This window comes from Protopterus annectens, chromosome 2.part0 (genome assembly GCF_019279795.1).
Source record: "Protopterus annectens isolate FY-2018-M chromosome 2.part0, PAN1.0, whole genome shotgun sequence".
Taxonomy (NCBI): Eukaryota; Metazoa; Chordata; order Ceratodontiformes; family Protopteridae; genus Protopterus; species Protopterus annectens.
Window position 1 is genome coordinate 868866048 of NC_056728.1, and position 14674 is coordinate 868880721.

The following is a 14674-nucleotide window of genomic DNA, read 5'->3' on the forward strand; positions in this document are numbered from 1 at the left end:
TGGTGTCATTCAAGGTGGTACTATACATGTCAGCCTGGGAGGAGGTGGCAGACAGTCCTATCTGCTTTGGCAGGCACCAAAGGTGGCAGTGTCTTCACATTTGTAAAAACACTTTCACCTCTAGACTAGTTAAACAAAATAACAATCATGAACTCCTCCAGGTCCAACAAGACCCCTTTATCACATCATGGCTAACTACAGGTGACCTTTTATGTTCCCCTCAGCCCACAACTTCTAATATGGAGTAACTATACATTAAGCCAAACACCATTCTCCTAGGGGACTTCACCTCCCCCATTAACTGTCACACTGATACATCCTCTAACATGTATGCCCAGAAATTTCTAGATGTCATCAATATGAACCCTCTGGACCAATTAGTCTGCAAACCAAGTAGGGATGATAAAATCCTGGCCTTGGTTTGCACCAATATGGAACAGCTCTGCCCCTTGCCAATTGTAACACCCTCCTGGTCAAATCAAACCACAAATCAGTCTATGAACCTATAAAACTAAAGCCAGATGCATCCTGCAATATCTTCATATTCAGAGATTATGCCAAGGCTAATCTACTGAAATGGAGTGATGACCAGGCTAAATTCAACATCCTCTTCCAACTCATCAACCCCACTGCTTATTGTGGAATCCTTTATTGCCAAATTTTATGTGCATGTGAATAACTACATAGACGCATCTGCCTCCCCTAAGTAAATACAATGCCAAATTCAAAAATAAATTCCTATGGGAAAATTCCAAAATAGGCTCTATAATAAAAGGAAAAAAAAAACTCATTGCATGTAAAATAAATATAACCCTAAAGATACAAAAAAAAAAGCTTTTGTTAAACTTAACAGGGAACTCTGGACCCGATCAAATCAAAGCCAAATACAAGGTAAACATCATCACCCAGGCAAAGGATAATCACAAAGCCATCTTTAACTAGGTTATAAACCTTAGAAACAATACCAACATTGTGTGCCACTAAAAGAAAATAATATCACATAGTCAGACTCAGAGGACATAGCCAATCTACTAGTGCATAAATATACCTGTAACTCTACCTCCCCTTACATTCCCAGATGTCATACCCTCATCTGATATCCCATGAACAATCTTCAAGGCACTCTCCAAGGTCAGGAACACTGAATCTATGGGGCCAGACAATATGCCAAGCTACTTACTGGTCATCCTGAAACAGGACCTGTCAGACCTTCCCCTACACAGGCTATTCAACATCAGCCCTCAAATGGGCTTTGTGATGGATGGAGGACAGCAATTGCCATCTTGCACAAAGGTGGTGTATCAATGGACCTGGAAAAGTTATAGTTTAAAGACTTACCAGTCTCACGAGTAAGGCTATAGAAAGGATCATTATGGAATTAATGAGGACAGAGGTAACTTACAAACTCTTGACCTAATCCATTTCTGATTTGTCAAGAGCAGATCCTGCCTACTTAATCTAGTTGACTTCTTTGAGAAAATTAATAAAGCAATGGATGAGGGCAGATCAGAAAACACTGCATATCTAGACCTTGCAAAGGCATTCAACACCACCCCACACTTGAGTATTGTAGATAAACTATCCCAGGTAAATGCTAATCTGTATGTAGCTCACTGGATAAACTGGCTCACAAACAGAACTCAGGAAATTAAGGTGGGCTGCTATATCTCCTCTAAAAGACCTGCCACTGGCAGTGTACCCCAGTGTTCAGTTCTTGGGCCCCACTTTGGTATTTTCTTCAGAGGGCAAAATAAGGGTTTACAGATGATTGTAAATTCAGTGCTATCATAACCACCACAGGGGACACCAAAACTCCCAAACAGGACCTTTCCTAAACCAGTAGTTTGTTTCAGAGCCATGGACCACCATTAAATGCCACAGAATGCATAACAGAATCATTCAGCAAGCGAGACACTTGTAGCTTATCACACTAGCAACATACACCCCTTACAACTGATCCAGTAGTGAGGGAATTGAGAAAGAACGGACCTTCAATCACCATGTATCCACTATTGTAAAAAAGTTCTTCTTTACTGCACAGCTTACTGCTTAGGGTATGGCATCCAGATCCAGGGATGTGATCACTCCATTGTATTCTGCACTCAGCAGGCTGGCCATAGAGTATAATACCCCTTTTCTTATGCACCTCTCCAAACATTCGAAACTTGAATGCCTACAATGCTTTCTTACAAAGAAAATAACGCGTCTAAATCATAAAAACTACACAGATCATCTCAAAGCCTTGTCTCCTTTCTCAGTGTCATACAGGCAATCTCTGCTTCACATACAGAGACTCAACAGACCTTATCCTAGTACACATTGGCAAGTCTTACAGAGACATAAACACCCACTCAAGAGATCTAAATATATATTTTGAAACATAAACAGAACATACTGGACAGATGGATATGTATCACTGAGAATTCTACTTCTTTGGAATCATCCTTTTCTGCACAAATAGCAAAGCACTGTACTTACAATATTCCAAACACAATCTGGATGAATGGATGAGTAACCACAAATTCAAGCCTGGTTTATCATCCTTGTCTCTCACTGATGGGGGCAACACATAAATGGTCTGCTTGTGTTTTGGGTTCTTCACACTAACGGCTAAAACATCATGGGAATATATGGCTAAGGAGCCAAAGAGGATGTGAGATCCAGAGATCTCTTACAAGAGTCTGTCTTTGGGAGCAGAGTCAGGCTTCCCTTTATCAGTCTTCTTTGAGGGGGTTTGAACTCCAGCTGAAGCAAAGTAAGCAGAAGGGAGAAGGACCTTCAATGCAAGTTTATTTCTCTTGTCTGCGAGTGCCCTGGAAGTGAAATAAGCACATATGAACAGTATATCTCTAAATGGGCAGTTCCCAAGCAGTTCATGCATTCTATGTGGGCATCTGAGTTGGGGATTTGTATGCCCACAGGTGATGCATTTTTTGAAGCTGGTAGGTTTATTGGCCATGCTGGCCTAACCAAGAAAGCAAGGCTATGAAAAATATTAACAACAAAATGCTACTGTTTACTTTTTTTTGTTACTAAGTTAAGAAAGGAAAAGCTACCAACAATGGTAGATGTGAAATACCCCCAAAAAAGGGGTAGAAAGATAGAATAAAGACAGGAAAGTACCAGCAATTGCACTGAAGGGAAATACTGAATTATCAGTAACAACCATAAAGGAAAATTACTGTAAAAGGGAGAAAGGAGACAGAAAGAAAATGAGTAAAGACACAAAGGTAATGAAAAATTTAAGTAAAAACTAAGAATTCACCAATAGTTTGAGATGGAAAGGATCCACGTCTGTAGTGATGTGGCAGCAAATGATATCTGGGGTATGTTAAGGTGGGCAGGGCATTATGGGTAAAGGGAAGAGCTTGAGATTTTAGATCCAAAGACCTGGTATAAATGGCAGAGTCATATCAGTGACCCATCAGTTGAGGAATGAATGAAAATGACATCAGATACTACCTTTAATAAAATAAAATAAAAAAAAAAAAACAGCCAAGGAAGGATAATATTCTTGCTAGAATGTCTGTTTACAAAACATTTCTGCATGTGTGCTGTGAGCATGTTTAAATGGATGTCTGCTGCTAGCAAACTCACTTGCTATTTTTTACTGTGTTGGTCACTATTACATCCTTTGGACAGGTCACATGGTACACACTAGTCTGCAAATATAAATGTATAAAACAGCTAGAAAGACTTGTGATTACAAAAAAATCCAGAACAAATAAATTTTCAAATTTGGTATTTACCTGCTTTGCTCTTCAGTCATGTACACCTTCTCTGGTGAACAGTGCACTATACATTCAGTGAACAAGCAAAGAAAGAAAGAAGACGACTGGGTATATGCTAGCTTTAAACCAGGTAAGTACAGATGTCGAAGGTGAAGGTGACATCAGGCCAGCCAAGGTAGAAGGACACTCACCCAGGAAAGTCTAGCCACATGTTGGACCTCAACCTGCAGCAGAATTCCCCAAGGTTATGAATGTAGTAGTGATCCACAAGAACATCCGTACTTCTTACAATACTTTGTCAGCTCAGTTTAAGAAAATTAACAATACAATTAAACCCTTTTACTTGGATGTAAAAAAAAAAAAAAAAAAAAAAAAAAAAAGATTCAAACAGAAAAAGGCTAAATGTATGAAGAAGTGCAGGTTGGGTAAGGTGATTAGGCATCACACAAAGACTTAGTTTAAGCTCCTCTGAATAGCGAACTACTTTGCAGGAACTCATCTTTGGTGAAAGATTCATTCTTCAGATTGCATGAACAGTAGTATAAAACTTAAGGCTCTACTATATATCGAGCAGTCGTGGTCTAATAATTAACTAGATCCCTGCAGTAATCACAGACTTAGCAAACAATGAAAGGAAATGGAATAGAGAAAGCAGAATGGAAAGGGAATTGTACTCAAAGTTGTTACAAAAATCCAGACTTCAAACTAAGGTTTGGTCTCTCTGATTTTTTTTCATGTTAACAGAATTTAAACTCTTTCTGTGACAGATATACTTGCCAGTTATTCTACAGGTAGCACAAAATATGTTACACAAAAACTCAAGGTAAACTTAAAAGAAAAGTGGCTAGAGAATTCTCAATAGCCTAAGTACAAATAAGGCATTCGCACTTTGGAGTATCATCAAGACGGATTCTAAACTACATCTTCATCTAGATAATCTACATAAATGCCTCACTAAATCACGTATAAGAAGTGGCATTTTCCATATAATAGAATGACGTGCTACAGAAGGTTACACCTAGGGGCTTGCAAAGTGAAAGTATGTTATTTATCCTCCCAACATGGATTTATCTGAAAAAACGAGTCCTACATCTCTTAGGTGCTTGCAAGAATGGTATTACTTTCTGACCATGACAGTAGGAAATGACAGACACAATGTTATGTAGAAGAACTTGAATCAGTTTGTTAAAGCTTAGGTATGTGATGATTTCTACAAAGGCAAGATATTTTGCCAAGGCTATTTACAATTTGGCTCTGCATCACACTGGCAGTTCATGCTTCCCATATTTGGCAGTTATTTGACCTGCACCAACATTTCTATTAAGGTAACTGTTCCCAGGGACACTTACTTGGCAAGTCCATGTGCCTTGGGCAAAATAATTGTCTTCTGATACTAACACCACGCATGTAGCCAGTTACCCTCTCCCTGAACAAATACATTGTGTGTTGCAGGATATCCTTTTGAGCCCTGGCTGAAGACTCCCATCCTCCATACCCAGTCCATGGCTGAAATGTCATACAAACACTGCACAAACAGAGACATGAAATGCCACTAAATGCATTTTTGGTTTTCTGAAGACATGCTTCTGCTGCCTTGGCACATCTGATGGGGCACTGCGGTGCACCCCTGATACAGACATAGCAAGCTGGCTGTTGCAAGTGCCATGCTGTACAATATGATTACGCATAAACAATGCAGACATCCCCAAGGTGTAAATGTAATGCTACCCATACCAGACTGAAAAGCAGCATCAGAAGCCAGACATGATAAGGAGGCAGATGAGGATGGCAGCAGTACAGGAACGGACCTGAACAGGCAACAATGGGCAATGTAGACAGTGATGCTGGCCAGCATCTCAAGGGCCAACAGGGAAGTGGGAATGCCATCCAGCAACCCTGTGTTGCTGCCATTTGGTGAATAAACCCACATCACAGGGAGTGTGCGTGTCTATGACTGCTAAAGCAGAGACCCAAGGAGTACCTACTACCTCTATGTCTTACAGCCACAGGAGTTCCCTCTCCCTAGGGTGATGTCATGCTTTTCAGCCTCATCTGTATGCACACACTGGTTGCAACATGTCTCAACACAGAGGAGTGAAACATACAGTGCCACTGTATCGTCACTCATTTTGAATGGCATCATTCACAGATGCAGCAGGTGTGCTGACATCAGCCCTCAGACTATCCTTGACCTGTGTTCCCCATGGGCCAGTACCAACATTTTACTGCAATTCAACCTCCAGGAGTGACACCAGCATACACAGGGGGTAGGGTCAAGCAACCCAGCCAATGGGAGCAGCAGGTTCACTGTGCTGCCAAGCAACTTGCATAAGGGGGGAGGCTGACAACCCACAGGCCAGTGGGGTATAAAAATACTGGACAAACATAAGGCAGCATGTTTGGAGCTGGGGACTTATGGAAAAACTCAGCTGCCACAACAGACAATCTTCAAATATATATGTATAATTTTAAATAACCTTATCTGGAAACCTGCTCCATGCCTTTAATGGCCCCTTTTCCAAAGATTGATGCCTAACATGACCTGACCTGGCCTTGGTCCTTGATCAGGGCTCCAGACATCCCTAGGTCTTGGTAGCAGTGTAGGCACAGATAAAATGACATGAAGCAGAAGTCAGACTTTTAAAAAACACAGTACCCTCAACTGCACTGTATTTTTTAAAGCAATTCTTAATATTAATATTTCTGACTATTATATCCTTCACTTACCAATTTAAATGATGTATATTTTTTATCTTATAGCACAAAAGGACAGCAGGACAAATTAGATCAGCTGTCACATGAGGAAGGAAAGAATATTGGCACGCCAGAGTCAGTATAAACTATATTTCCATGTTATGGTATGACTGATTTCTGGACCGTTAACTTGTTATGATAAAAGAGCTTGTGTAACTCAGTGAAGCTATACTGTACAGGGCCATCCAAGAAAGGCAAGTCGTGGCAGAGAGTTAAGACAAAAGTCTGTCTGCTGGAGAAGGTAATGGCAAGCCACTCCAGGACTTTTTGTTAAAAAAACCCCTATGGACAACAGCAATGAGACATATGTCAAAATGATACAAAAAGATGAGGCCTCTTAGGTCTGAAGGTGTCCAGCATACTACTGGGAAAAGGCAGATAAGTATGAGAAGTGTTAGGGTCTATGATGCAGATGGATTAAAGCTGCAAGGATATCCGCCTGCTAAGGTGCTTACACATGAAAAGAAAGTGAAAAGTACAGTTTTGTACCTACCATAAATGTAGATGTCCGAACAGGATAGCATCTGCAGTCCTAACAAATGGGTTGTCCTGTCGTCAGGCAGCCCTTCGGTCGGCCGGATTCCAAAGTCTGGGTCTGGCCTCGGCTGGTGTCGCACTTCACCCGACGTCATCTCTGCTGGTCTTCGGGTATAAAGGCATCAGCTGACGCCATTTTCCTCAGTGTTTCTTGCCCCAGATGCCAGTTGCCCTCTTGGAAAGCTAAATTTTGGGTAAATGCCAATGTTTCCAAAAAAAATAGTAGGCAAACACAAAAAATAAGCATGTACGTACATATATACAAACAAATACACCATAAGAGATCCCCCCTCAGCTAGCTATTAGGAGGGTAAATACCCTAGGAGTACCACAGAGGGAAGGAGGGTGGGTATCCTGACTGCAGATGCTATCCTGTTCGACATCTACATTTATGGTAGGTACAAAACTGTACTATGTCCTTCAAGGATGCATCTGCAGTCCTAACAAATGGGTAGAATACCATAGCCAAACTAGGGAGGAGGAAGAAGAATTATGGTGTAGTTAGGATCCCTGCAAAACAGCAGTGGCAAACCCTGCTCGATCTAGAGTATAGAGGTAAGTTATAATGCTTGGCAAATGTATGCACGGAGGTCCAAGTAGCCGCCTCAATAATGTCCTTGGTAGCCACTCCTCGTAAGAAAGCTGTGGTAGTGGCTGTAGCCCTTGTAGAATGAGGCCTTATGTTCTGTGGAATTTGCTTTCCATGGTAGGAGTAACAGAATCTTATGCAATTTCCTATCCACTTGGAGATTGTCTGTTTGGAAATTGCTTTTCCTTCCCTTCCTGTTGCATAAGCTACTAGAAGCTGGTCAGTTTTTCTATTGCCCTTGGTTCTGTCCAGGTAGTAGCAACTGTCTATGTACATCCAAGGTATGCAGCAGTCTTTCGCCCCTGTTCTGTGGATTGGGAAAGAAGGTAGGTAGGTGGATTGCCTGGTTTAGAGACACTCTGGATACCACCTTAGGCATAAATGTAGGATTAGTTCTCATGGACACTCTATCTTGATGGAAGATTAGAAGGGTTGTACTGCCATTAAGGCCTGTAGTTCCGAAACCCTTCTTGCTGAAGTAATTGCCAGTAGGAAAGCAGTTTTCCAGGATAGGTGTTGAAGATTTGCTGTTGCTGCTGGTTCGAATGGAGGGAGGCCAATTTTTCTAGCACAAAGTTCAAGTCCCATGCTGGTAATGGTGGTTTCCTAGGAGGTTTTACATTCTTGATTCCTCTGAGGAACTGCCTGAGTAGAGGATGTGAGAAGACAGGGGGATCGATGCTGTATTCTGCAGAAATAGCTGATGCATGTATCTTAATGGAGGAATAGGACAGGCCTGTATGGAGAAGCTCTGCCAAATACTCCAGGATGTTGGCAATATCTATCTTTGACACATCTTTTCCTCTTTCAGTACTCCAAATGACAAACCTTTTCCATTTTCCTTCATAGTTCCTTCTTGTTGAAGGTCTGCGGGCCTCAAGGATCATGTCTTTAACCCTTTGGGATAAATCTGGGTTAGTTGCTCTTATGAAATGTTCCAGGCAGTCAGTTGCAGAGTTTTCAGGTTTGGATGCATGATATTGTAGTCGCTCTGAGTTAACATCAAAGGAATCAGGGTAGTGTCCACGCCCCCCGAGACATGCTCCTCAGCAATGGATACCAATGTTGTCTTGGCCAATTTGGAGCTATCAGAATTATCCTTGGACGTTCCTCTTTGATTTTCAGTAGTACCTTGTGCATCAAAGGAAGAGGTGGAAATGCATATGCTGTCAGGCCTTTCCAGCTGAAGGATAGAGAGTCCACCTTCCAAGCAAGTGGGTGGTATGTCCTTGTGCAGAATTTCTTGAGCTGTTGATTGAGTGGGGATGCGAATAGGTCTATTTGTGGCATTCCCCATTTCTTTGTGATGGCCTTGAAGATGTCCGGGTGTAGCATCCATTCGTGAGCATCCGAGGTAGTTCTGCTTAACATGTCTGCTAGGATGTTTCTTTTCCCGTACAAATATTGCCTGTAACGGAATGTTGTAGCTCAGAGCCATATTCCATAGGTCCAGAGCCATTCGGCATAGGGGGTATGAATGAGTGCCTCCCTGTTTGTTGATGTACCACATGACTGTGGTGTTGTCTGTCCTTATCATTAATTGGCCTTCTTTGAGGAATGGTCTGAAATTCTGGATTGCTAGTTTTACTGCCAGCATTTCTTTTTGATTTATGTGCAGGTGCAGCTGATCTGGAGTCCATAATCCTTGAATGCATTTGTCCAGCATGTGGGCCCCCAACCTAGGTCTGAGGCGTCCGCTGTGATGGTTTGGCTTGCTTGAATGTTGTGGAAGGCAAACCTGGGTTTGACTGGCATGCTTGAGCCCACCATAGGAACTCTTGTTTCAGGCATGGGATTAGTGGTATTTCGGTTTCTAAGCTGTGCCTGTGTTGAGACCATAAATTCTTTAGGTACCACTGTAGCTTTCTCATATGCAGTCTGGCATGGGGACCAGGATTATGCATGATGCCATGAAGCCCAAGGCCTGCAGTACTTTCCTTGCTGTTAGTTCGTTCTGCTTTGTTAAAGCCAAGAAGTAAAGAGGAGTTGTTCTTGTTTTTCTGCAGTTAGGAATGCCATCTGTTTTACTGTGTGACCTTTTAAGTCTTGGTTGTTTTTTTTTGCCCTTTTTGTTGAAGCTGGTAGGTTTATTGGCCATGCTGGCCTAACCAAGAAAGCAAGGCTATGAAAAATATTAACAACAAAATGCTACTGTTTACTTTTTTTTGTTACTAAGTTAAGAAAGGAAATGCTACCAACCATGGTAGATGTGAAATACCCCCAAAAAAGGGGTAGAAAGATAGAATAAAGACAGGAAAGTACCAGCAATTGCACTGAAGGGAAACACTGAATTATCAGTAACAACCATAAAGGAAAATTACTGTAAAAGGGAGAAAGGAGACAGAAAGAAAATGAGTAAAGACACAAAGGTAATGAAAAATTTAAGTAAAAACTAAGAATTCACCAATAGCTTGAGATGGAAAGGATCCACGTCTGTAGTGATGTGGCAGCAAATGATATCTGGGGTATGTTAAGGTGGGCAGGGCATTATGGGTAAAGGGAAGAGCTTGAGATTTTAGATCCAAAGACCTGGTATAAATGGCAGAGTCATATCAGTGACCCATCAGTTGAGGAATGAATGAAAATGACATCAGATACTACCTTTAATAAAATAAAATAAAAAAAAAACAGCCAAGGAAGGATAATATTCTTGCTAGAATGTCTGTTTACAAAACATTTCTGCATGTGTGCTGTGAGCATGTTTAAATGGATGTCTGCTGCTAGCAAACTCACTTGCTATTTTTTACTGTGTTGGTCACTACTACATCCTTTGGACAGGTCACATGGTACACACTAGTCTGCAAATATAAATGTATAAAACAGCTAGAAAGACTTGTGATTACAAAAAAATCCAGAACCAATAAATTTTCAAATTTGGTATTTACCTGCTTTGCTCTTCAGTCATGTACACCTTCTCTGGTGAACAGTGCACTATACATTCAGTGAAGAAGCAAAGAAAGAAAGAAGACGACTGGGTATATGCTAGCTTTAAACCAGGTAAGTACAGATGTCGAAGGTGAAGGTGACATCAGGCCAGCCAAGGTAGAAGGACACTCACCCAGGAAAGTCTAGCCACATGTTGGACCTCAACCTGCAGCAGAACTCCCCAAGGTTATGAATGTAGTAGTGATCCACAAGAACATCCGTACTTCTTACAATACTTTGTCAGCTCAGTTTAAGAAAATTAACAATACAATTAAACCCTTTTACTTGGATGTAAAAAGATAAAAAAAAAAAAAAAAAAAAAATTCAAACAGAAAAAGGCTAAATGTATGAAGAAGTGCAGGTTGGGTAAGGTGATTAGGCATCACACAAAGACTTAGTTTAAGCTCCTCTGAATAGCGAACTACTTTGCAGGATCTTTGGTGAAAGATTCATTCTTCAGATTGCATGAACAGTAGTATAAAACTTAAGGCTCTACTATATATCGAGCAGTCGTGGTCTAATAATTAACTAGATCCCTGCAGTAATCACAGACTTGGCAAACAATGAAAGGAAATGGAATAGAGAAAGCAGAATGGAAAGGGAACTGTACTCAAAGTTGTTACAAAAATCCAGACTTCAAACTAAGGTTTGGTCTCTTTGATTTTTTTTCATGTTAACAGAATTTAAACTCTTTCTGTGACAGATATACTTGCCAGTTATTCTACAGGTAGCACAAAATATGTTACACAAAAACTCAAGGTAAACTTAAAAGAAAAGTGGCTAGAGAATTCTCAATAGCCTAAGTACAAATAAGGCATTCGCACTTTGGAGTATCATCAAGACGGATTCTAAACTACATTTTCATCTAGATAATCTACATAAATGCCTCACTAAATCACGTATAAGAAGTTTTCCATATAACAGAATGACGTGCTACAGAAGGTTACACCTAGGGGCTTGCAAAGTGAAAGTATGTTATTAATCCTCCCAACATGGATTTATCTGAAAAAACGAGTCCTACATCTCTTAGGTGCTTGCAAGAATGGTATTACTTTCTGACCATGACAGTAGGAAATGACAGACACAATGTTATGTAGAAGAACTTGAATCAGTTTGTTAAAGTTTAGGTATGTGATGATTTCTACAAAGGCAAGATATTTTGCCAAGGCTATTTACAATTTGGCTCTGCATCACACTGGCAGTTCATGCTTCCCATATTTGGCAGTTATTTGACCTGCACCAACATTTCTATTAAGGTAACTGTTCCCAGGGACACTTACTTGGCAAGTCCATGTGCCTTGGGCAAAATAATTGTCTTCTGATACTAACACCACGCATGTAGCCAGTTACCCTCTCCCTGAACAAATGCATTGTGTGTTGCAGGATATCCTTTTGAGTCCTGGCTGAAGACTCCCATCCTCCATACCCACTCCATGGCTGAAATGTCATACAAACACTGCACAAACAGAGACATGAAATGCCACTAAATGCATTTTTGGTTTTCTGAAGACATGCTTCTGCTGCCTTGGCACTGCTGTGCACCCCTGATACAGACATAGCAAGCTGGCTGTTGCAAGTGCCATGCTGTACAATATGATTACGCATAAACAATGCAGACATCCCCAAGGTGTAAATGTAATGCTACCCATACCAGACTGAAAAGCAGCATCAGAAGCCAGACATGATAAGGAGGCAGATGAGGATGGCAGCAGTACAGGAACGGACCTGAACAGGCAACAATGGGCAATGTAGACAGTGATGCTGGCCAGCATCTCAAGGGCCAACAGGGAAGTGGGAATGCCATCCAGCAACCCTGTGTTGCTGCCATTTGGTGAATAAACCCACATCACAGGGAGTGTGCGTGTCTATGACTGCTAAAGCAGAGACCCAAGGAGTACCTACCTCTATGTCTTACAGCCACAGGAGTTCCCTCTCCCTAGGGTGATGTCATGCTTTTCAGCCTCATCTGTATGCACACACTGGTTGCAACATGTCTCAACACAGAGGAGTGAAACATACAGTGCCACTGTATCGTCACTCATTTTGAATGGCATCATTCACAGATGCAGCAGGTGTGCTGACATCAGCCCTCAGACTATCCTTGACCTGTGTTCCCCATGGGCCAGTACCAACATTTTACTGCAATTCAACCTCCAGGAGTGACACCAGCATACACAGGGGGTAGGGTCAAGCAACCCAGCCAATGGGAGCAGCAGGTTCACTGTGCTGCCAAGCAACTTGCATAAGGGGGGAGGCTGACAACCCACAGGCCAGTGGGGTATAAAAATACTGGACAAACATAAGGCAGCATGTTTGGAGCTGGGGACTTATGGAAAAACTCAGCTGCCACAACAGACAATCTTCAAATATATATGTATAATTTTAAATAACCTTATCTGGAAACCTGCTCCATGCCTTTAATGGCCCCTTTTCCAAAGATTGATGCCTAACATGACCTGACCTGGCCCTGGTCCTTGATCAGGGCTCCAGACATCCCTAGGTCTTGGTAGCAGTGTAGGCACAGATAAAATGACATGAAGCAGAAGTCAGACTTTCAAAAAACACAGTACCCTCAACTGCACTGTATTTTTTAAAGCAATTCTTAATATTAATATTTCTGACTATTATATCCTTCACTTACCAATTTAAATGATGTATATTTTTTATCTTATAGCACAAAAGGACAGCAGGACAAATTAGATCAGCTGTCACATGAGGAAGGAAAGAATATTGGCACACCAGAGTCAGTATAAACTATATTTCCATGTTATGGTATGACTGATTTCTGGACTGTTAACTTGTTATGATGAAAGAGCTTGTGTAACTCAGTGAAGCTATACTGTACAGGGCCATCCAAGAAAGGCAAGTCGTGGCAGAGAGTTAAGACAAAAGTCTGTCTGCTGGAGAAGGTAATGGCAAGCCACTCCAGGACTTTTTGTTAAAAAACCCCTATGGACAACAGCAATGAGACATATGTCAAAATGATACAAAAAGATGAGGCCTCTCAGGTCTGAAGGTGTCCAGCATACTACTGGGAAAAGGCAGATAAGTATGAGAAGTGTTAGGGTCTATGATGCAGATGGATTAAAGCTGCAAGGATATCCGCCTGCTAAGGTGCTTACACATGAAAAGAAAGTGAAACGGTGTAAAGACCTGTGCAACACTGGAACTCGGAAGTTAAGAACTACGAATAAAAGCAAATTTGAAGTGGTTATGGATAAGACAAAAACAGACAACATACTGCAAAGCAGTGAACTAAAATAGTCAAAAACTGGATTTTATATCAGACAATCATAAGATTTTCTACTGTGGTTAAAAATCTTGCAGAGCAAATGGAGTAGCCCTTAAAGCTAATAAAAGGATGTCAAGAATCAGTGTTTGGCTCCAACTGAAAAAATGACGATCTCAATCAGACAACAAAGTAAGCCATTACACATTACAGTGACAGAAGTTTATGCTCCAGTGACAGATACTGAAGAGGAGACCATTGTTATGAGGATCTGCAGCAACGTTTGTAAACCAAACAAAAAAGATGTTTACTTTCACCATAAACTAGAATGCTGAAGCTGGTAATCAAAGCACAACTGGAATAATGGGTAGGTTTGGTCACAGACTACATAATGAAGTATGACACAAACTAGTAGAATTCTGCCAGGCTTATTCACAGGTCATAAAATAGTGCTCACTTTCAAAAGCCAAAGAAGCAGTTTCACGCACTACTATTAACAGATGGGCAATAGTGAAATCATGCAGACTGTATACTTTGCAGTCAGAGATATGCATACTTCACCTCTTATACTCATTATATAACTATGCAGACTAGCTCACCTGGAAGCACAGAAATCCTCTACATATATCTGTAAGTAGTCAGTCTAGCAATGTGCATCATTACCTGCTAGCACTTGTGCAGCCACAGCTAACCTGTGATTTGTTTGGGTGGGTGGCCTAATGGTTAAAGTGTTTGCCTTACAAACATAAGGTACAGGGCTTGAGTCTCACAAGGGATAATTGGCTAGGCTTAAAATGGCTCGCAAGGGCAGTTAGCTTAGTACTAACCTATGAACCTATGGAAAAGCTATCATCATCCTGAACTTCAGGAAACTGTTCCCAAACTACAGAGAACTGCGGAAGAAAAAAA